This window comes from Heterocephalus glaber, unplaced genomic scaffold (assembly GCF_053883595.1).
Source record: "Heterocephalus glaber isolate CG9 unplaced genomic scaffold, H.glaber_assembly_v1.0 deba00001523, whole genome shotgun sequence".
NCBI classification, from domain to species: domain Eukaryota; kingdom Metazoa; phylum Chordata; class Mammalia; order Rodentia; family Bathyergidae; genus Heterocephalus; species Heterocephalus glaber.
Window position 1 is genome coordinate 20458439 of NW_028258327.1, and position 25503 is coordinate 20483941.

General features: G+C 36.2%; 1 protein-coding gene and 1 long non-coding RNA gene across 12 annotated transcripts in view; both read right to left on the reverse strand.

The window, feature by feature from the left end:
* The window catches only part of Znf292 (zinc finger protein 292), an 86306-nt gene that overhangs the window by 54323 nt on the left and 6480 nt on the right, over window positions 1–25503 (reverse strand). The window lies entirely within an intron of this gene.
* On the reverse strand, window positions 1457–25501 carry LOC110344999 (uncharacterized). The gene is made up of 2 exons (XR_002388016.2): window positions 17054–25501; window positions 1457–3886 (listed from the first exon to the last, which is right to left on the reverse strand). It is a non-coding gene; the product is annotated as an uncharacterized LOC110344999 (long non-coding RNA).

Genomic DNA, 25503 nt, shown 5'->3' on the forward strand with positions numbered 1-25503 from the left:
TCCCAGAGTGCTGCAGTTACAGTCATGTACCACAAAGCCAGGGGTTTTTCTAATTTCTTAAGATATAGCACTGAGCTGGGGATATAGCTCAGTGGTAGCTTACCTATGTGCATGAAGCCTTGGGTTCAGTACTCAGCATTGAAAAACAAAAATTAAAAAAAAAATCCTCATGAACAGCAATTCTGATCTCTAAGAATGAACTCAGATCAACATTTAAAGAATGGATATTTTATTCCTCCCATATTTATCACTTATTTCCCCTTTTCTCTTTTCATGTTTGTGCTATCAAGTTTATTTTTACTGTTTTCACACTTATTAGAGGTCCTAATTTCCTAATTTTTTGTTTTAATAATGAATACTATACTTTCTCCAGACATAAGTTGCCCATATTGAATTTCCCATGCTTCACTTCTCCCTGCTTATCCCTCCTACTCCTTAATATCCTTAGAAGAATAATATTTCCTCTGGTCATCTTCACCTACTTCCTCTATAATTAGGCCTTTAAAATGTTTTATCTCTCATCCTCATTTCATTTCCTAAATTTTGTTAAGATAAATTAGCACTTAAAACTTTCCTCATATTTAGTATGTTCTATTTAAAGACTCCTAACACAACGGTCATAGAACTCATTCTCAGTAAAATCTATTCTTTATTCAGTAAGATCTCTGGGACCTTGAATACTGCAATAAAAATACTAATACATATGAACTTAAAATTCAGAAACCTATATTATAATACTTGTTCATTATGGTCAAAAACTGTTAACAAAGTAAATATTCATCAGTAGATAATGAATAAACTCTGACAAAGTGACTCTATGGAATATTACATAGGCAACAGGAAGAATCACACGAGCCATTATTTACTGAAAAATTAAATGCAATTAAGTACCTAATTCTGAAAAACCAGAACTTATAAAGGCATTTTCTTCATGTGTGTCTATATGTGTGTACAGGTTTATAGGAGCTTAAAAATAATCATGGAAAAGCACAAACCTAAGTTAATAAGAGGTTCCTATAGGAGTTAGGCTATCTGGATGAGTATTTATGATTAAAAAATTAATAACAAGCTGAGTGTGGTGGTATATGCCTGTAATCCCAGCACTCTGGGAGGCTGAGACAGAAGTTTGAGCTCAGCCTGGACAACTTAGCAAGACTTCTCAAAAAATTAATAAATAAATACATGGCTAGGAATGTAGTTCAATGCAAAGGTCCTGAGTTTAATCCGCAGAACTGGGGGGTGGGTATAAAATACCTCTTTTTGTGCAAAATTACATAATGCATAATGGAATCTATAACACACATGAAAGCACATTACCACCTATTATCAAATAACTGGAATTTTATATGAATTATAAAAAAGGTATTTTTACTGAGGGGAAATATAACCATAAAAATTGCATCTAGACATACTTACTTTTTAAAAGTCATAGAATTACTGCATTAGACTATTGCAGTACCTTTTTTTTTTTTTTTTTGGTGCGGGGGATTGAACTCTGGACCTTGCACTTGCGAGGCAGGTGGTGGAACCACTGAGCTAAATGCCGGCCCCTACTGTAGTATCTTATTAGACCTCGACATGCATAGCAAAAGTCACAAGAAGAAACTGCAATTCATCCTATGATAAATTATGCTCCCAAAATATAAAAACTACATTGCAAACATTTTCTCCCAGTCTGTTGCTTGCCTTTTAGTCATGTTTTCCACCATAAAGAAGTTATAAGTGTTTCTTAGTCAAATCTGTCAATGTGTCTTTAATGGTTTTTAAGTTTGTGTTTTACATTCCAAGACTTCTCCCTTGCCAAATGTTATGTCTATGAAAAAGAAATTCTCAAATCCCCCCAGTTATCAGAATATAAAGATTAAAAGTAACAAAGAGCAACCACTCCACTCCACAAACTGCCAAAAATTATAAAACTTCAAATACAACTAATGCTTTATTAGTAGAGGCTTCTGGAGGTCAATTGGGCAATGTCCATTTTACATGGATATACACTTTAAATCAAAAACTCTGGTTCATAGGATACAATCGAAACCAAACATTGCCACATCTGTGCAAAAACATTGTTCTATAGTAGTCCTTTTTACACACAGAACATATTCCAAGAATAAACTGCAGTGGATTTTTTGCCTAAACTGCACATATAAATTTAATGCATTTTTTTTACCTTAAGTAATCACTTATCATGCACTACAGCCAAAACTTTCCCAATCTGAGGTATGATGGCAAAAACAGCACAAACTTCTTTTTCCACACTTTTATGAATACAGTGGACCCTCAAGTTATGACCGGCCTGACATATGTAACAACTTGGGTTAATTAGGTTAATGGACGATTCTCCCTCCTCTTGTCATCTATAGCGTGTACCCAAACATTCAGATCTCAGCTGTTATTAACTTAGTTACAACCAGCCTTCGGAAACTGATCAAGTTGTAAGTCAAGGGTCCCATTATTTGTTCTCAAGATAGATCTTAGCAAACTCAGCATAAGGACGTTTTTTCGTTTCCTGATTAAGTAGAGAACTTTCATCCTTTTAAAGCAAGTACAACGTGGTTTCCCTTTGGAATACCGAAATTGCCAGCATCACTAGCACTGCACTTTTCGGTCATTATTAAATAAGGGTTAAAACTGAACACTTGCACTACCAGGAAAGCTGATCTAATAACACACATGGGTACTAAGTGATTAAGGAGTGGGTAGCATACACAGTATAGATACAAGGTACAAAAGGATGATTCACATCCTAGGTGGAATGGTGCAGGAAGCTGTAAGACTTCATCACACTGCTCAGAACAGCTCAAAAAAGTTTTCAATTGTTTATTTCTACAATTTTTCTATTTTAATATTTTTAGACCACAGCTGACCATGAGTAACTAAAGCTGTGGAAAGCAAAATCATGGATAAGGGGTGACTACTGTTAAGGGTACTATGAAACTACCTGTAATCCAAAACACTGAAAATAACCTAAATGTGAAAATTTACTTTCATAAATTATGGTATGTCCATGCTATGACATGTTATATTGAAAAAGAATGATGTAGCTTTAAATACTGCCATGTGTAGAAGACCAGATAATGAGGATCGAGGCCTAGCTGACCTTCTCTGCAAGCACAAAGGAGAAAAACAGCAAGCTGTGCCACCTTTGGCAAGATGCAGGGATGCAAGCACATTACAAATTCCTAAGAAGAGTCCATACAGCTGAGATATGGATGTTTACCTGGGTACATGATCTAGATAACAAGAAGCAGATGAATCTTCTATTGATCTAATTGTTTGTTCCTATGTCTAAGTGAATAAAAGGAAGGTGAGCCAAACGCTCAGGGCTCTTTGTCCACTAGAGGCAAAGAGCCCCCTAGCCCCCTCATTCCAAATTATCTTTGTGACTTTTGTCTTTCATCCTTATTCACCTCATTTGGTCGGGAATAAGCTCTTAGGCCGGTTCCTACAAGTGGTGCCCCAACAGGGAGGGACCTGACCGGGAAAGATCAACCTGAGCAGAAGGTAAAGGGAATAAATGACGGAGAGTTTTGAAGCAGAGACCAGTGAGCCGGCCAGCATGAAAACAAAAATAAGTGCTCATGGAAAACTTTTTCTCAACCAGGGTTATGAGAAAAATTCAACTGAAGTACAATGTTATGTCCCTTTATTGGAGCACCAATTTGGCACTAAAGTCAGTACCCAATGGCTTTCTCGTATTTTACAAGACATTACCAAACATAACCCTTGGTTTCCTCAGACTGGCACGTTTAATGTAGAAAGTTAGGATCAAGTGGGAGCTTTGGCGTGTACCCAGGGCTCTGTTATATCCCCTGAAACTTTCTCCACATTGAGCTTCATCTATGTGGTTCTTTGTCCAACTGCAGGAAGACAAGCCACACCCAGTGCACTATGAGAGAAGATTAAAATGAAGATTAACTCATTTTAATAACATGACATAAAGTCCCCAGAATTAAAATACATAGATGAATAATATCTTCTTTTAAAAATATAAAATAAGCAGTACATGTGAAAGTAGGCAAGTTTCCACTAAATGAAAACTTTAAAAAAAAGAAAGTTTTCCTCTCCATGTCATTTGAAGGAAAATTATCATTTTAAACAAAATTCAAGTTTATTAAACCAATTTTAAAAGGTATTATAAAATGTTTAACTTTCATCAGCTTCAAGGTTTAGGTTGCTGCAAAATTTTGCATATAACTGAACTTTCAAATCTGCTAACACCAGCTGAATTGATTCTACCCTGGATTCTAAGGCATCAATTTCTTCTTGGAAATTTTTCTTTGCTTCTTCTAACATTTCTTGTGTTTCTTCTTGAGAATGGCTAATGAAAACGTCACCAATTTGGTAAGGTACCATTAACCTGTCATCCACCATCTGCAAGCATGATATCACAAGCATGTTCTAAATTCTGGAGTTATTTTTCATTTCTATTTCTTCCTTCAGCTCTGTGATTCTGCACGTATTCTGCGCAAATTTGTTCAACTTTTGTTGATCTTGGAAAGTAACTCTGACATTTTCTGCAGCCCTCCATAGACACAGGAGCTGAGGATGTGCATGGGGCGGTGGGATGCCAAGCCTGTGCAGCCCGGCCTTGGGCAGTGGCTGCGCCTGGGCCTCAGGTTCCTCCGCAGTGGACCTCGAGGGCTGAGGCAGAGGCACAGGCAGAGCACCCAGGCTGAAAGGCAGTTGCCGTCAACGCGCCCATTGGCTTCCCGCACCCCAAGAACCAGGCCTGTACCGCCCTGGCTCCTGGGGTAGAGGCAGCCCAAGCCCCTGAGAATCCGGGCCTCAGCAGGCACATGAAGACTTGGGGACTCCAGTACTCTCCACGGAGCTGCCCCGAGGCCTTGGGCGGACCCCAACCCACCAGCTCCGGACCCCCGCTGCCCAGCCCGGCCGCTGGCCACGCCCCTAAAATGTTTTTTTTAATTGTTTTATTTTTTGGAGACAGGGTCTTGTTTATGTAGTTCAGACTGGCCCTGAACTTACAGTGATCCTCTTGCCTCAGCCTCCCGGGTGCTGGGATTACAGGATCATGCCTGCCTAGAACTGACATTTAAAAAACTAATTTTAACATCATTATTGTTAAACTTCAATCATTTAACTTTCAGTTGAACATTGTTGCAAGCTAGTGTTATCTGCTCTGCTCTATCTTCCACTGAAATAGTCATAAATCAACCTTGTATATAGTTCTGGGAAATTAGAATACTGACAAAACAATCTGTGTAACTTTCACAATGAAAATATATTTGCTGCTCATGATTCTCAATACTTCAAAGGCTTATGGGTTAATTTCTGTTAGCACCCTGTGTAGCCAAATGTTAAAAAAGGAAAAAAGAGGGACGGGGATTTAGCTCGGTGGTTTCGCCGCTCGCAGCACAAGGACCGGAGTTCAATCCCCCGTACCAAAAAAAAAAAAAAAAAAGGAAAAAATATAGCTCAGGGTTTAGAAAATGTGGCTTAAATATATCTTTTATTATTTTAAATATGTATATCAAGATATTTCAGCCAGGTGTGATGGCGCAGGCCTGTAATCCCAGCACTCTGGAGGCTGAGGCAAGAGGACTGCCACAGTTTAAGGCCAGCCTGGGTGACACAGTGAGTTCAAGGCCAGCCTGAACTGCATAATGAGACTCTGTCTCAAAAAAAATTTTTTTAGTTAAAATATTTACCCATTGAAACTAATTTTCTAGCATTTGTACCTGTTTTGGTGTTTTGGCTTATTGTAACAAAGTTTTTCCAGGACAACAACAAAACTGACATGTATGGGTAGATAAAGCACAGAAAGGTACAGAAATGCAAGGCCATTAAGGACAGTAAGAGATGTCTACATTATCTACTAGTTAGGTACCTTAGGAATCTTTTTGGTTTTTTAAACAAGGGGAAGATCAAGGGATGGGTGGAGGGGGAGGGGGTAGGGTGTGAAGGGAAGGGAAAAGGGATGAAAAAAGGAATTCAGATGTGTTATGTACAAGTACCAACTTCCAACAAGAAATGTAAACATTATATACCACATGCCCTAACAAACTTAAAAAATAAAAAGTGCCAAAGCAGCCTGAGTTGCTTCCCTTCCCTTTCAACGGTAGTCATTTGTACAACCTTCTTGCCAGAGCCATTCAGGAGAGTTGTAGGCGTGAAATGAGGGTCAGAGAAGCACACATACCATGGTGGAATTACAAAGAATTAAAACTCCCTATGGGAGAGGATTGTTTTTCATTTACTCTTTATGGCAATAAATTCCCCAGACATGTTGTGTTTGGCTTATACCATTTTTGCAGTTTCTCACCCAGACATTCTGAATTACCAATATTTCAGAATTGAGACATTACATGTAAAAATATAGATTTCTAATTTTTGAAAAATCAAAAGATTTAGCAACACTTGGGTCAGCATTCCTAGATGGCAGTAATTGGTGGGTAAGAGTGGGAGCTCTGATTTCTAACTGTCCTGTTCCTACCCGTTACATTACATGCCTAGGGTACGTAAGCATTTAATGTTAAAACTGCTGACACAGGCGAAGAGCTACATAGTGAACAGCTTGTAATCCAGGAGTATCAAACTACTTTATGCCATCAATAAACAGCAAACATTTGACCACTGACTGAATGGGTTCATCCAACAGCCCTGCAGCTTAAAATCTGACCATGAATTGTGTATTTTCAAGCTCTCAGTGGCCAGGACTCACATTTCAGAGATTCAGCCAATAGAGTTAATAAACAAAACGATTTAAAAAAAACCCCAAAAACAAAAAAACCAAAGGCTTCAGTCTTGCTCTATTCACTTACCCCAAGAATCCTGAGTGTTAATTAATATAATGGGAGTAGTTAGGAAAAACAATTGAGTTTAAGCTTTCAGAGAAACCATGAGCTTAGCTATACAGGAACAACTATAAAAAGACAAGACAGTAGCCACAAGATTAGGCTTGACTCTCTGAAGATCCTTTTACTCGGAATTATCCTCTTTAAATGACCTATATTTCTGTTTTATCATCTACTGAAATCATATCTACTTAAGATACATCCACACATTATCAAAAATTAGCTTTGTTTTCTTGAGTTTTCCAATATTGATGGAATACGATGTTTGAATGAAGATGTAAAGTATGCTCAGAGAAAGAAAGCCAAATGAAATGAAAAGATATATGCAAGCAAAACAAAATATGTAACAATTTTTTTCTAAATATGACAGTAAGAGGGGACCTAATATTTGGAAAAATGGTAGAAAACTACTCTTTCCAACATGACATCCTATTCTAAGAATACAAACCAGCATTAAAATATACAGTGTGAATATTTATTTTTTAAAGACAGCCTTTAAAATTAGTCCAGAAACTATCTTCACTAATAACTCAGAAAAGTATGCTTGGAATTGTAAACAGTACACTAAAAAAGTAATATTACATTAATTGTCATGCTGTGTCAATCGAAGCACACCTCTTTTAAAAACAGTGACTAACTACGATACAATACCCTTGAATTTCAAGTTACACTTTCTTGCAGGGAACAGCCCACAAGAAGAAAATAATGTCTTGATAGCAATGTATATGTTAAACTATTTTACTCCTTTTTATTGTTGCAAAGCATTCTATTTTCCTTTAAGATTATTAACCTTGTCTCCTCATAAACTTCTTGAATACTTTACATTAAACCTTTACTGACTCTCAAGTGGCACAGACTTGAGCAGAGTACTATTATTTCCATTGCAAGAACAAAAATTCCTACTTGTAATTTTTGAAAAATATATTTTTTCCTTTCAGAAACATTCATTGTATACACAGTAACTGGAACCTGTTTAAGAAACAATTTGCTCCCAATGCAGAAAACATTATTTGCTCTTAAACACTACTAACTTGCTTAGGCAGGAGGATCACTGCAAATTCCTCAGGCCAGCCTAGGATACATACATAGTGGGTTCAAGACTGGCCTGAACTACATGGTGAGACCCTGTCTCAGAAGACAGACAAACCAAAACAAAACACTAACTGAATGAATGTTCCACTGGGAATATCACCATCAGGCTATCAGTTTTATCTTTAATAATATTTCTACTCAAACTTGTCACAAACAGTGAAGCTAACTAAAGCTGTAGAAACAGGAGGTAGGAAACCCCTCAAAAAGATTCTGGTATACTGCTGTTTCACTGATTGAAAAAAAAAAAATTAATACAATACACAGATTCATTACTTCTATAGTACAGTAGTGTGATGACTTCTGAATAAAATAAATTAACAAATTTTGCTATAGAAGCAATAATAATTTACTTTTATTTGTTCTTCCTTCAATTTCTAGAAATGTATTTTCATCACCCAAACACATACCATATCTTCAAAGAAAAACCTACAATTAGGTTGCATAAAAGCTAGAAGTATAAGTCAGAAATCTAGTAACTACTGAATTGAGAAAAAATCCTGAGAATGAAGATAGTGTTAATAACTGCAAATATGTGGCAAATTCTATTAAAGATAAGAAAGCAATCTTAAAGTCTTATAATTAGTGAAGTTAGAGGTTTTAAATACCCAGGAAAAAGCTCAAATATAAAAACAATAAACAAAATCATATTTAGAGGTCTACAAAAACTGTTTAACAAGTTAGCACTAATAAATTAGACACAGTAGCTCTTCTGTGTCACTGCCTCACCAGCCCTATACATTCTACAAGTGTGGGTGTACTTTTCTTTTATCCCAACCTCCTACTTGAGTAAAATTTTAAAAGATAATTCACAGGACTGTCTTTTGCCAATTTACTTAAAAAGGAAACCAACAGGTCAAAATGTTTGAGCTACCAAATATGCTAATAAAAAAATCAAAAAGTTCTTGGTGTTCTGATTGTTTAAATTAAGGCAAAATAAACATTTAACTATGAAAGCACATTAACACAATTATTGATTCTCTCATCTCAACTATTTTTGAAGTCAATGACTTTTAAGAACTCCTGTATAGTTATAATCCCACTAGACTGAATAAAGGCATTTACCACCATGATATTTTATTCGTTTTAATACCAAACCTTGTTTTCATGGATTAGCAGGTAAATATGCCATGTATATTGGGTGGGGCTGGGGGGATGAAAGCACTGATAGTCTATATTTTCACCCATACAGACTATATATAATTTAACTCATTAGCCCCTCGATTCTATCTGATAGAATCTAATCAAGAAACAAGAACCATACAGAAACACACAGTAACTGAAAAAAGAAAGGTTTCAAATAAAGAACAATTAACCGAAACAGGGAAGTAACCATAAATATGTGGAGAACTATAAAGAATACTCTAGGGTTGAGAGACCGTCCAAGGAAGGAACAAACTCCAAACGCCCCACCCTGCACCCCAAGCTAGGGCTCCCTCCAACTCTGGTGAAATTACAGTTGCAGCCTACTGGATGGCACCCTGTTGAAGTGTCTGTGCCTAAGAAGCTGGTGGTAGGCATGCAAAACAAGCTGGGATATTAAAAACCTGAGCACCAGCAGTGCTTGAATAGGAAGAGACATAGGTAATAACCCTCCTGGGTTTAAGAAGACATACAAGGCAAACTGGGATATTCTCAACTGCTCTCCAGCAGGGAGGTAAAATATCTGGTGCATGTAGTATTATGTGAGCAAAGTTGTGGTGAGGAGGACATAAACTGCAGTTGATGCTGTGAACTCACCTACAGTCTGTCCACTCAGGCCACACACCTGGGGCAGATGATCAATGGACAGTCCTATGGGCAAGCATGAGTAGTCACTTAGGAGGAGCAGGAAGAAACAGAAATAGAAGGCCCTTCTTGCGCACTGTCACTCTAACCACCTTCTTACCGACAACGCCTAATATCATAGAAAAGAAAAATCTCCAACACTGCAATCAAGTAATAAAAAACTCATTTGGAGTTGAGAAGGAATATAGTAACTGGGACATACACCACTAAGGGACCTTCATAAAGAACAAAACATGATACAGCAATAAACTAGAAATACACTTCACATTAAATTTGACTAAAAAAACACTAAATGGGCCTCTGTTCCTCCTCCAGCATGTTGTGGAAAAGCAGCATATAGAGAGCTGTTTGATATTATGTCTCAGAAACATTAACTACACATAGCACTATAAACAAGTGGTTTCCAAACACAGAATGTACAAGTAGCATGTGTAATTATTAAATTTATCTGAAACATAAAACTTTATAATAAACAGACTAACTATAAGCTTAATTAGTACATATTTGCATATCTATGTGCGTACATATTTAGAGACAGACACACTTATGATTAGACACACTCATGTTAAGGTTTCATATTCAAATATTTGCTGGTAGTGCATTCCATTAAAAAACTTAAAGACCAGGGGCTGGGGATTTAGCTCAGTGGCACCATAACTGCCTTGCAAATGCAAGGTCCTGAGTTTGAGCCCCGGTGCTCAAACAAAACTGAAAGACCACTGCTATATATGACCTTCATTTCCTCCATGGATTTGAAGTACTCCTTTGTAACATATGAGACCAAGACCAAACACATGACAAGCATAGGACTGTTTCTTTCTTAATCCAAGGAAATAAATAATAGATCTTACAGAGATTGAAAAAAACATTTATTCAACAAATTGTTTATTATAGGTCATAAATATGTATTGCTTACCTTTAAAAGACGTATGTAGTACTAAAATCAAAACTAAAAATTCCCACTACTGTTAAACAAAGAATCCTCATTAACATATCCTTATAAGGATATTAATCAAACTCCAGAAATAATACAAAATTCTTAGATGCATTGTTCTACTCTACTAAAATTTAGTTGCACTTTTAAAGTTGCCTGAGTTTCCTAAAATAAATTTCAACACCTACACATTCCCCCTAATAAGAAAAAAAGTCTGTTTTACTTAATTTAGGTTTTACTTTGGTTTTTAAAACTTAAATCCTAAAATAAAATAAATTTTTTTTAAAAGGGTGGGGGTGGGGGTGCATGCCCGTCAGTAAACCCAGCACTGGGGAGGCCAAGGCAGGAGGATCACTGTGAGATGGAGGACAGCCTGGGCTACATAGTGAGTTCAAGGCCAGCCTGAGCTAGAGTAAGACCTTCTCTCAACAAAATGAAACTTATATCCTAGGTAGTTGACTTAGGCAAGTTATTTTACTTCTCTGTGACTCATCAGTCTCACATGTAACTAGAGATAGTAACTACCTGTTTCAGAGTTGAGGATTAACTCACATTGTATGTCGTTCATGCACACATGTGTAGGCACACAGACACCTCACATACATAAATTTAACAGTTCCTGGCACATTTGGCACATAGCCAGCATTTTTAAATTTAGGCCATTAAAATGCTACTACCTGGGCCAGGGATTTAGCTCAATGGTACTGCTGCCTGCTTCGCAAGTGCAAGGACCTGAGTTGATCCCCAATACCAAAAAATAAATAAATAAATAAAATACTACTACCTATCATATACTCATATTTGCTTTATATGAACTATACATACAGGATCAAACTAAATCCTTGCCCTGGATACCCAATATCAGAAATGAATGAAACAAGGGTGAGAAGAAATATAATTTAATAATTCATCCTTCTCCCAGCAACTAAAACTACCTATTCAAGAAGAGACCACCATTCAACAAGATTTGGTTACTTATAATTCCATAATGAGGCATGTTCCCTGTTGTTAAGGAGCTCGGCGGGGGGGGGGGGGGGGGCACAACTATAATACAGAGAAACTAAAACAAAAACATAAATAGTGCAATAAAAAATGAAGAGTCATTAAATCCATTTCGTAGTACAGAAAAGCCTCACAAAAAAATGTAGAATTTGAAATGCCTAATACTTTTATCAAATTGAAAGAGATGTGGTGAAATGAGACTGATAAAGGAAATGCTAAAGGAAAAACAAAAGCACCAAGGTGAGGGAGGCTGTGTAAACCAGAGGAAAAGCATGGAAGGAAGCATGGTTAGTGAACCAGGCTACCATGAACCACAACTTTTTTTTTTTTTAAAGAAATGAAATCTCATTTGGTTCAAGCCACAACTCTTGGGCTTAAGAGACCCTTTTGCTTAAACTTCCCAAGTAGCTGGGACAATAGTCATGCTGCTACCATGTTCAGCTATGAACCACTTTCTGATGAGTCCTGGGTATGTCTGCGGGTGTTTCTGGAGAAGACTGGCCTGCGGGTCGGTGAACCGTGTGTGTGTGGAGACTCACCCTGAATGTGCATGCACCATCCAGCTGGCTGAAGGCTGGATGGAGCAGAAGTGGGAAACATGTCCCCTATCAGTCTTTCTGGAGCACACTGTCTGCTGCTGTTAACCTTGGACATTAGACTCTAGGTTCTTTATCTCTTTGGACTGAGACTTGCACGACTGGCACTCTTGGTTCTTAAGTCTCAGACTGGAGGCTGCATCATTAGTCTCTCTCTTGTTCTGAGGCTTTTAGCTTCTTGAATTGAGTTGCTGCTGATTTCTGTGGCTTTCCCTGCAGATAGCCTAGTGCAACTTTTCATCTCTGTGGTCATATGAGTTAATCTAACAAATCCCGTCCTACATAAATATATATTGTTGGTTCTGCTTCTCTGGAGAACCCTGCCTAATACAAGTATGTAAGAGTTCTTTGACTTTCCTCTAAATTAGGTCAGAAGATCCTGATTCTAGAGGTGTCCTCCCTATTTCAAGAAAAATGTCCTTATCTCTGAAAACAGAGGGACAAAGAAGAATGTGAACAAATGAGCCTTCTAAATCTTTTAGTTTATTACCATTAGATTCACTTTTGTCCAATCATACTTCAACTGTCCACTCTTCATCAAACCTAAACATAAAAATATAACTTTTCCTTTTTCTTTGGGCCTTTGTTTCTGAAGGCTCTAGTTTCAGATTTTAAAAATTGCGTGTACTTTTTGTTTGTAAATCTGCACTTTGTTACAGTTGTCTCAGCCATGAACCTAGTGATGGGTGGAAAAAAGATTATTCCTCCCCTTGTGAGGAAAAACCACAAAAATTATGTAACTTTAGGCTGATTCTTAAATACATTAATACTGGCTACTATTTAACTGTGTACTTTCAGCTGGTGAAAGGAAGATTAGGTAAAGACAACAGGTAACAAAGGTATAATCACACTGAAAAACATAAACTTACATGGAGTAACAGACAATCAAAAGAGGCTTGAGTAGCCACTTCAGCCCCTATAGCCATGCATTTAGTTCAATCTTGTCAGCTCTTCTGATTTTCCAAGAGAAGTAAAAACATCCTCATTTTAACAAGAAAACTCATGATTTTTAAATGCTGACAATTAAATTTGCTTAAAAGCAAAGGAATGCTCATCATGGTGGCACACAGCTGTAATCCCACCTACTTGTGAGGCTGAGACAGAAGGATCACAAGTTAAAGGCCAGTCTGAGCAACTTAGCCTCAAAAAATAAAAAGGGCCAAGGATTTAGCTCAGTGGCACCACAACTGCTCACAAGTGCAAGGTCCTGAGTTCCATGGCCTGTACCAGACAAAAAAAAAAAACCCCTAAAAAATAAAAAGGGCTGGTGATGTAAGTAAATAGCAAAGCTTTTGCCTAACGTAAGGGAGCCCTTAGGTTCAATCCCACATTAAAAGGGTTAGGGGTGGACGGGTGGTACAAAGGCTTCTAGACTGTTATGAGGTCTACCACAAATTTACCAAGCAAGTGACCTTTAAAAGAGCTATTTTCTTTAGTGTCATAAGGGGTGGAATTCAAACTGCAATGGAAGGTAAAGAAATGAAAACAATAAATATAGTATTTTTCCAATATTTATTTAGTAATAAATATTAGAAATGCTGGTGGGAGTGTAGACTGGTGCAAACACTGTGGAAATCAGTATGGAGATACCTCAAAGAACTAGGACTGGAAGTCCCATTTGACCCCACTATTCCACTGCTGGGGATCTTCCCCAAAGAATTAAAAGAATCATACCACAGTGATATATGTGCACCCATGTTCATAGCAGCACAGTTTGTAATAGCTAAAACTTGGAAACAGTCCAAATGCCCATCAACTGGAGACTGGATAAAGAAAATGCCGTTTTTTTATAAAATGGAGTACTACTCAGCCATAAAAAATGAGAAATTAGAGACATTTATAGCTAAGTGGATGCACATTGAGGCAATACTCTGAAGTGAAATAAATAGGACACACATGTGTAAATACTGAATAGTTTCTCTTGTATGAGAAACTGAAAGTGTAAATAAGGACTAAATGTATAATAGGTAATCTGAAATAGGAAGAAAAGGGGCAAAGGGGAAGGAAGTGGGAGGGCTAGGGGAAAGGAAAGAAGGGTATGGAATTAATATGAGAAAATGGAAAAATAGGAACAAAATCTTTGTAAATAGGGAGGAATGGAGGGGTTGAAGGGAGGACTGGGCAAGGGTGAAAAATAAGAACCAAGAGAGACTATGTAAAGGTGCAAATTTCCAATGATGAATGTCATTATATTGTATACCTAAAATGTACCAATGATTAGAATGAATAATCGGTAATGCACAATAGGAATAAAAGGTCCAAAGGGCTAGGGGTAGTGGGAGGGGCAGGGGAAAGGAAAGAAGGGAAAGGAAAATTGATGAGAAATGGAAAAAATGGAAATAAAGTCTTTGTAAATAGGGAAGGGTGGAGGGCATGAAGGGAGGGCTAGGAATGGGGAAAAAATAAGAACCAAGATGCATCATGTAAAGGTACAATTCCCAATGAGAAATGTAATTGTGTTGTATACCTACAATGTACCAATAAAAGAATTTAATACAAAAAAAAAAAAGAAATCAAAAAGTGCTAAAGAAAACATTCAGGATAGGATAAGTTTCAGGTGTGGAGAAAAGAAGTCAGAGGAAGAGGAAAAATCTGTAGATGACCAATGAAGAAGAAAAATGAGAAGTACATGCACATGTCAAGCTGAGCATTGTGATGGACACATGTAATTCCAGCCCTCCAGGAGGCAGAGGCAAGCAGGTTACAAGTTCAAATCCAGTCTGGGCAATTTAGCAGCTTAGTGAGCGTGTATCTCAAAAAAAAAAAAAGAAAAATTAAAAAAGGACTGGGGATGTAGCTCAGTGTGAAGATGCTGGGTTCAACCCCCAGTAAAGGGGAAAAAAAACAAGCCAAATTTGATGGTGAATGCCTGTAATCCCAGCTCTTCTAGAGGCCAAGACAGAAGGATATGAAGCTCGATATCAGCTGGGGTAATCTAGTGAGACTGCTACAAAATTTTAAAAAGGGTTGTGAATGTAGCTCAGTAGTAAGTCCCTTGCCTAGCATGTATCAGGCCCTGGGTTCAATCCCCAGTACTGGGGGAGGGGGTGATAAAAGTGCTAACAAGGCTGGGCATGGTGGCACACTCCTGTTATCCCAACACTTGGGAGGCTGAGGCAGGAGGATCCCCATGAGTTCAAGGCCAGCTTGGGCTACAGAGTGAGACCCTGTGTAATAAAAAAAAAAAAAAAGAGGAAGTGTTAACAAACAGAAAGTGGGAGTGGCAATGCAGTGTCAAGGGTACAGGTGAAAAGGTCCACTTTGGAAAGAAAACAGTCACTTCTTCCTTTGGAAACCCAAGGAAGAAAATGAAAATTCAGAGACAATGTAAGATAAAGAAATTGGAAATGTATAAGATGGCCTAAGTCTTCTCAATTAATTTTCAGAAAGAAACATTAGCAGTGACTATTTTTGTAGAGCTGTTTATCTCATTATCATCTAATATTTGGTGTCCTTCACTGATAAAGTACAATTTTTGTTTTCAGAATATATACATACCAATGCCATGTTTCCCAGAGAAACATAATTTAAAATCTTAGGTACCAAGAAAAAAAAGTTTCATTTAATGTTCCTTGGCTAAGAATAAGTGGTACAATTAAAAAGTTTTTAAAAATTAAAGATATGAAAATAATGAGTGATGGCCTTTTTGTTTCTAACAATGTGCATTATCTTAGTGAGTACAGAGAAGAAAGCAGTAGAATGAAGAAATGGGAAAAAATTGTTTAGGAAGAAAATTATGTCAGAAGAAAACTATACATGAACTTTTTACAACCTCTTCCAAAGATGCTGTTTAGCATTTGTCAAACTGCTCTTCAGAAAGGTAACTTTTCTGTTTTGTACATCAAGGTATTAGGTGAGGCTGGAGAGAAAAGAGATTAATATTCTTTTATGAATTTTAGATCAAGTTCTCTTTAACTGTAATAATAACTAACATTTACTCTGTACTTCTAGCATAATATGTCAGGTTCTCAGTAAACATTGTCCTTCACAAGGTCTTTAAGGCAGATACTATCAACTCTAGGCGATACACAGACCAAACAAACAAACAAAAAAACCCACCCCCCCCAAACCCCAAAACAACAAACAACAAAAACAAACCTGAGTCCACCTGGAAGTGACAGACTTAGAATGCAGTTCAAAATCTATACTTTCAGTTACTGAATAATCAGATCTTCTCATCTCCAGTCTCTCAAATTCTAGGTTTAAAAATTTTGCACAGCCTGAGATGCAGATCAACAGTAGAGCATGTGCTCAGCATGCACAAGTCCCTGAGTTCAATCACCAGCAAAAAACACACACTTTCTCGCTCTCAAAAACAAACAAACCAACCCAACTTTAAAAATGGGGGCAGGGGGTACAAACGAAAGGTTTTAATTATAAAGCCAACACATCCTGGCACATCCACATACACCAATGGAATCCTGTCACATATTGGAAAAATCATCTTTTATAAATTACAAAATGTTATCCTACCTTCTCTAAAATGTAGAATTCAAACAAGCTGATACACCAATAATTTAATGTTATTTTTCAAAATTTAATAATAGATGACTTGGAATTATCTTTAAATTGTTACGTCATTACTATATATAAGACATCCTAGGCATTTCTAAAGTAGTCTAAGTGTAAATGAAAATGTTACTCATATTACAATAATTTTCAACACAACTATCCCTTTGATCAATACTTAATACAAAAGAAAAAGATATGTAGTGAGGCAAGACTCTATTTTGAGAAAAAAAGAAATAAAGTTACATCTCCAGTTCAAGGATAAAGAAAAGCTATAAGACTCACAATAAACAGTAATGTAAAACCTTAAATCCACTGACCTTAGGGTCTCCACACTTCAGTCTATCTGAAGGGCTGTCAAGCTAAGTATACAGCGGGCCCTCTGTTGCCAAGGGTTGCACATCCATGGATTGGGCCAACCAAAGATCAAAAATATCTGGCAAGAAAAACTACACATATACTGAACATGCAGTTTTGCTTGTCATTTTTACCTAAACATTACAGTATAACATTTACATTATATAATACATTATATTATATTTACATTATATTTCTGTATAACAAATAATCTAGTAATTATTTAAAATACATACATGGGACAATGTGCATAGATTATATGTAAATGCTATGCCATTTTATATAAGGTATTTAGGCATCTGAGGATTGTGGTATCTACAACAGGTCCTCGAACCAATCTACAGAAGATAATTTGAGGAAAACAAGACAACACTGTACCACAAATACTTGCATTCAATATAGATACATCCTCAGGTGTGGGCTATACATCAGTGGAAAAGCACTCACATAGCATGTATGAGGCCCTAAGTCCAATCCCCAGCACCACCAAAAATATAGGCAGGTACGTAGGTAGGTAGGTAAACATGTTTTGCACATATACAGATTAACAGATAAATATGTTTTGCACATATACAGATAGGTGGTTAAATAGATATAAATCTCCAGAAAGGTACTTTGGTATTCAAAATCTCTCATTAGGCATTATTTACATCAGGTCATCTTTTCAGAAATATTTTAACTGTAAAATATGTGATCGTGTGGAACTTTAAGGTACAAGTAAATTAAAGAAAACGATCAATGAAATATTTGTTTATAATGTCTTCCTTGTGCCAGACACTGCTAGGTACTTTCGTTAACTGTGAACTACTTTATATTGGTAATCATTATTATCTCTTTACCCCAGCTTAATTTTTTTTCTTCTGACAATTAAAGCAGGACTTGGGATAGCTAAATAGGTCTCTCAGTTACTAAAGAAGCTCAAATGTGAACTCAAAGCCATTTGGCTTTCCACTGTGTAACACTGCATACTATCTAAACAAATCATGACAGTAATAAACTGATCAAATACACTTGTGTATAACAAATACACCAGTTTGAATGAAGTATACTTAAATTTAGGTTTCATCCTATACACCACTATTTCTCAAATTAGGTTATGAGGACATAATGTTGGGTTTCTTGCACTCACTGTAAGAAATCTGAAATTGTATTTTAATATTGATGCTTCTATTTTTAATATTCTAATTTTAATTTTAATATTGATGTATTAAACAAAGTGTAGGAATGTTCTGGGTCAACTAGACTAAAGGGCCAACTGTAATTTAGAGGCAGTTTTGCTTTATGATGACACTAAACTGAAGCCCAAAGATCCTCTAAACCAGTGTTTTTCAAACTGTGCACAATAAAATCAAGAGAAAGTTTTAAAAAGTAAAAATAGAATGCATCATCACACACAGTGAGTATTGTTTTGTGATAATTTTGTTTCGTGACAAGTGAAGTAAAAATAGTTACATCTTACTTTAAGCTTAGATTAAGGCTTTCAGATCTCTCTCTTTTTTTTTTTTTTTGGTACCAGGGATCAAACTTGGGACCTTTCGCTTGCGAGGCAGGCTGTGGAACCACTGAGCTAAATCCCTGGCCCCTAACAGATCTCTTAAAGGACACTCTTTAGAGTTCCAGCAAACTCTGAAATTTGACAAACACTGTTACAAGTACTGGACGGTCACTGAGGTAGACAAAAAGAAGACTAGAGAATTTCACAAACTGAAAGGAAAGTTAAAAGCAAGATCTTCAGTTAAAGATTGGGAAAAGAACTAGAACATTAGGCTACACAAGGTAAAAACAATATAAATCTCCAAATTCAGACTACAGCAATTAAAGAAAGAAGTCATCCCCAAAATTTTTCAGTCACAGTGATGGATTAGGACTCCTTTCTTTATTCATAGAAATTGAAATTAGAAAACGGGAATGTGAATGCCTTTTGCCCACATAAGAGAAAAGGGGCAATTTGATATGCTTTCACTATAGAAGGACAAGAAATATTATTATCAAGAGCAAAGTTTTAGCTTGTAAAAGTGGCTGGAGTTGTAGTGGGGAATAAAGAGAAATTAGATAGGTAGTTGATTGATACAGTAATGTTCCCAAAAGAATCACACCTCCCTGTACCCACATCATTGTATAATTCCCTTCCCAAGGAAGCTAAGTTTGATCATGTAACTTACCAATACAACAGAACATTAGGGCTGGGGATTTAGCTCAGTGGTTCCGCTGCCTGCCTCGCAAGCGCAAGGACCCGAGTTCAATCCCCAGTACCAAAACAAAAAACAACAGAACATTAACACACATGACATAAGAGTGACTTGTAGGGTAAAGCATCACTGTAATAGGGCTTACTCTCTTTCTGCTGTCATATAATAGAAAGTCAAGTTACCTTATTAAAAGGTAAGCATAGGAGTAAAAAGATGAACCACCCTGAGACACCAAAACTAACCCTTCTGACAAGCACCAGACACAAGAGCAAGACTATCTGGGACCATTCAGCCCTAGACAATGTGCCAGAGGTGCTTCTGGGGAACAATACTTAGTTAAAAGATGCATGGTATATGTGACAAACACATGAATGAAAGCAAATTTTCTGTTATGTAAATATGAAGATGTTCATATATTTACCAATTAATTTCATAAGTAGAATTTACCTGTAAAAATTAGGAAAAGTGAGGTACTCTGATCTTTGACAGAACCTCAAAGAACAGTAAGAACAGCAGCAGTTTTATAGTTAAGAAAATATGTTTAAAAGAATCCTATTCTGCAGATTATAAATAAATGTTTTAGGCTGGGTATCTCAGCAGTAGAGGGCTTGCCTAACATGTCTGGGATCCTGGGTTCAATCCCTGAGACCATTAAATACATAAAGTTATTAAAGGCAACTACAAAATACATCATCTCAGGGCCAGGGATTTAGCTCAGTGGTTTCGCTGCCTGCTGCGCAAGCACAAGGACCAGAGTTCGATCCCCAGTACCAAAATAAATATATATATAAGTCTCATCCCTCATTTTAAGTTAGGACCAAAACATATGAAGAAGTAGACAAAAAAATGCTAGGTAGTTTTCTCTTCGCTAAAACTGGCATAAGCATAGTCTGGAGGTTTGGTATCTCTGGCATGCAATCATGAACATTTAAAAATCATTTCCTATGAGTATTATCTAAACTTTTAAGGTTTAAATGACATAGTACTCCCTCAATACCTAAAGTAATTATCACTAATTAACAAGCAAGCCATCTTTTCTGATGTGATGTGTCCTACAAAATAACTTAAAATACCCTTTAATAGTCAAAAGGCAGAAAAAAGCTAGTTTCTTAAGAGCTAGGGATGTAGTTCAGAGATAGAGCATCTGCCTAGTATGTGTGAGACCTTGGGTTCAATCTCTATTTCCAAGGAGAAGAAGGGAGGGGAGGAGAGGGGAGCTATTTTCTCAAGGAAAATGCTTTCAGTTTCAAGGACTCTTACTATAAAGCTAAGCAAATCACGCAAATAGAAAGAATCAACTTGTATCACACTGGTGAAACAAATATAAATGTTTTAAATATACAGTTCAAATAATCCTCTCTCCTAAGTGTGATTTTTTAGTTCTTACACAAATAAGGCGCTAACAATGTTTAATAAAGGTAATGGAGTCTACCTCAAATCTTACCTCCTCTGTAAAGCTGTTGAAGAGCTTACTACCTATTTTGAACTCTTTACTGAAATTACTATACAGAAAATTAGCTTAGTATTCTCCTAAATATCCACCAATAATAAATTAGACATAGCCACAGACTACAATTATGTAGTTATAAGACAGAAATTCATAGTTACACAAGCAGCTATAGAACGATCTCAAAGACACATTTTGAGGTACAAAAGAAAATCAAGATGGGCTGGAGATGGAGCTTGATGGTGGTAAACCATTTGACTAGCACGTGTGAGGCTCTGGGTTCAATTCCTGCATCATGAAAATAAACAGAAAAGCGCAAGATCCACTGTGGAGGTTATCTTTTTTTCCCCAAGAGCAAATTATTTCTGGAAAGATACACAAAGAAACTAACAGGGGATTGTCTTTATGCATAGGGACTGGAGGTCTACTGTGGGACAAAGATCAAGTTTTCTTTGTTTGCCCTTTGTGCATGTCTACATTTTTTTTCAACCATTTCAATGTAGTCATGAGTTGCTTAATGACAGGAATGTTTTGAGAAATGCATCACTAGGTGATTCAGTCATTTTGTGAACACTACAGAGTGTGCTTATACAAATCTAAGTATAATGTACTACATCCCTAGGCTATATGATCAATATCATCATACATACAGTCGATTGTTGCAACATATGGTTGTATTACATTGTAAATAAAAAGCTGCGAATTAGCTAGGCATGGGAATGCATGCCTGTAATCCCAGCTGAAGCTAGAGAATGGAAACTTCAAGCCCAGCCTGGGGAATTTAATGAGACCCCGTGTCTCAAAAATGAATGAATGAAAAGAAATTGAAGATGTACCTCAGTGTGAAGGCCCTAGGTCAGTAATGGCAAATCTTTTAGAGCTTTCAATGATAACAAACAACTGGTTGCAGCACGCATGCTATAGGTTTGCTACCACTGCCCTAGGTTAATCCCCAGTACAAAAAAAAAAAGGTAGAGAATTTAAAAAAATAAAGCAAAACTTGTAAACAATACACTGTCTTTTGAATCTCAACTGTCATTATGAAGTAATATTTAAATCTTCCTTTATTTTCACACTATGGGAATCTCCTGCATTTTATATTCCCTGAAACATCCTAGGTTCTTGGATATACAGTACACACTTTGTTAAAAGTATGGAATTTCAATTATGTTTTTACACTAAAATCACAGCAATTAAGTACACTGAATTTGGTGCTCTCACTACTAAATCTATTATTCTCTCCAACAGAATAGAAGTAAGTTGTTTTGTTGCTTGTTTTTTGAGATGCTGGGGATTGAACCCAGCTAGGGCCTTGCACCTACTAAGCAGCAGTTTTACCACTAAGCTACACTCCCAGTCCACAAATTGTTTTAATAGGTTAAGTAACTGCTCATAATTCTTCTAGAATATTCCTTGACACCTCATGATCAGTATTAATTATATTTAAATATGGTTTAAGATTATTTACCTGAAATTGTTTCAAACTGACTGTATTTCGGCCGATTAAGCATCTTAACATAAAAAGTATAACAACTAAAAAATAATTTTGATATATTCTTTTTCTTTTTGTTCAATAGTATTTATCAAAAGGATCCAAGTTAATTAGGAAGAATAAATTTCCATGAGCAAGACTCTCCTGATCAATAAATTCTATATCCATGCTTAATTGGTTACAGGCACTGAATGCAAGCATTATATTCCCAGTTACTGCTATGACCAAAAACCTGATTCCACATATTTCCAAATTTGCTGAAAGAGAGAACTAGATACCCAGTTAAGAAGTACTGATTATATGAACTAAGAAATTATAAATATTTAAGAATTTATATATGTTTTTATCACACACAAACACTTCCACAACTACAATTTAACCCTTTAAAACGGGTTTTGGGCTGGGGATGTAGCTCACTGGTACCACTTGCCTAGCAAGTTTGATAACCTGATTTTGATCCCCAGCACTGCAAAACAGATAAGACAAACAAGGTTGGCCAGCTGAAGATAAATGACCAGTAACAGTCACAACCAACCAGTCATCTAGCCCAGTACATAATGCTGTCAGCAAACATCATGCCCTAACAAATCACTCTTCAACTACTACAACAGCTTAGTGTTTTTCAACAAATGATTATTTCAAAATCCTTTTAAAATTCCTCTTTTGGAATGTTTCTAAATCCCCAAACATAACCTTCCATTGTACTGTATTCATCTCACAGATAAAAAATATAAATCACATTTTACTCTAATTACTTGTGTACCTTCTTCCAGACAGTAAGCTTCTTGGAGCCAGGGACCTTGATCATAGTTGCTTGGCCCATGTACAGTAGGTATACAGTAAATATAGTAACGATTTTGAAAGAAAGTCAAGAAATTATTTCTAGATATTTTCATTCTGTCAATTTACATAAAATTTTTAAAAGTTACCTACATTACCCATGGACACACATTCTCATAGGCCCTTGCTGTAATTCACTTTTCCACTTCCCACTTAAGCATTATATAAATGTTAAATAAGCAAACGTGGGGCTTGTTTCCAGGAAGCACCCAAATCAGAAAAAAATAAGGAAAATATTTAATGTCTTTCATTTCTATTCTACCTCTCAAACTCAAGAATTGTGACTACCTTACATTCTTAAAAAAGAGAAAAATCTGTACAGATCATAGGCAACTTCAACTTATATGAGTTTCATTATATTCTGCAGCCCATTCTTTGCTTAAACATTCATAATGTAAACTAATTCATTCCTTATCCACTCATCAGTGGCCAAATGATCTTCCACAAAGGTGCTAAGAACATACACTGGGGAAAAGACAGTCTCTTCCATAAATCGCACAAGAAAAACTAGACAATCGTGTTAAGAAAAATGAAATTGGACCCCTATCTCTCACTATATTCAGAACAACACAAAACAAATTAAAGACAAATATAAAGCTTGAAATTATTATAAGAAAACATAAAGGAAATGAATGGTAAATAACATTGAACTGGACAAAGGCTTTTTGGATATTACTCTAAAAAGTGTGAGAGAAAAAGCAAAATTAGACAAATACATTTATATCAAACTAAAAGCTCCTGCACAGCAAAGTACACAATAAAGTGACAATCCATCGAATGGGAGAAAATATTTACTAACTATGCATCTGACAAGGATTTAATATCTAGAATGTATAAATAACTGATTAAAAATAGGCAAAAGACTAATGAATTTTCTCAGAAGACATACAAATGCCCAACAGGTATATGGAAAATGCTCAGTTTCACTAGTCATCAGGGAAACACAAATCAAAACCACAAAAAAGGAACTGATAGAAGAGCACAATGCTAGGGCCTGTGCTTAACATTCACAAGGTCCTGCCTGGTTCAACCCCTAACACCAAAAACAAAAGAAACACACAAAGATACCACCTTACCCCAATTAACAGCTGTTATCAAAAAGACAAAAAAATAGGACTACGATCTAGCAATTCCACTACTGAGTCTATACCCAATTACTATGAAGCCATATCTGCATTTCCATGCTTAGTGCAGCACTATTTACATCAACCCAAGTGTCCATCAGAGTATACATACATTACAGAATACTGTCCAGCCATAAAAAGGATGAAATTCTGTCATTTGCAACAACACAGCCAAAACTAGAAAAAACTATGTTCAGTGAAATAAGTCAGGTACCAAGACAAATACTACATGATCCACTCATGTGGACTCTTAAAAAACTATGGTTAGGGGCCAGGGATTTAGCTCAGTGGCTCCACCGCTTGCAAGGCAGGCGGAAGGATCCGAGTTCGATCCCCAGTACCAAAAAAAAAAAAAAAAAAAAAACCAAAAAACAAAACTATGGTTACCAGAGACTGCAGAGTGGAGGGAGAAGTGGGATGAAAGGTATAAAGGTCAATGGTATAAAGTTACAATTAGCACACAGTAAATGACATTGTTAATAACTGTGTCAAATAGCTAAAAGAGGGGATTTCAAATGGTCTCAGCACAGAGAAATGGTAATTCCTTTTTTGATGTGATGGATACACTATTTATCCTGACTTAAACATTGCTTAATACTGTACATACAAACTGATGTAGCACATTGTATCCCATAAATATGTAAGATTATTTTGTGTCAATTTTAAAAAATAAACTAATTTAAAAAATGCAACAGGAAGAATTGCAACTACTGACTCTGAAAGACATTCATTACAACAAGTTTATTCATTTTCGCCTTCTTGAAGCTTGAAAATATCCCGGTTTTAAAAGGAAAATGTAGAGAAAGTTAAATAATCTCAAGATTGAAAACCAAGCCATAATTTCTATCTCGTAGTATTTCCAACACTATAGCTAGGTTGTTCAAATAAATTTTGCAATTGTTAACCATTGCTTTGCTTAGCTTCATATCAAAATGCAAAGTAATAACGGCTAAGGTACAATTATAAAGAAATCTTTCAAGTTCAAGTTACCGCCTGCTTGACAGGATCACTAAAATGAATAGGTTACTTTTTTTAAGGTTTAGAATATTTTCTAGAGGGACTCAAACATCAAACACATCCTATTAAAATAGCCATCACTCTTAAACGCATTCAAATTATTGTGGGATTAAAGTGCATTAAATATTTTACAATTTTTGAAATACATTCAGCATTTATTACTGTTTGATATTTTTGTCAGCACCAGTCAATAAAAACAATGTATAGGTGGTAAGACTGATCACTTAATAAAACTAATACATAAAATTACTTTCATTCTGTTTTTTTAAAATACCTTTTAATTCACTTACAATAATGATGTCAC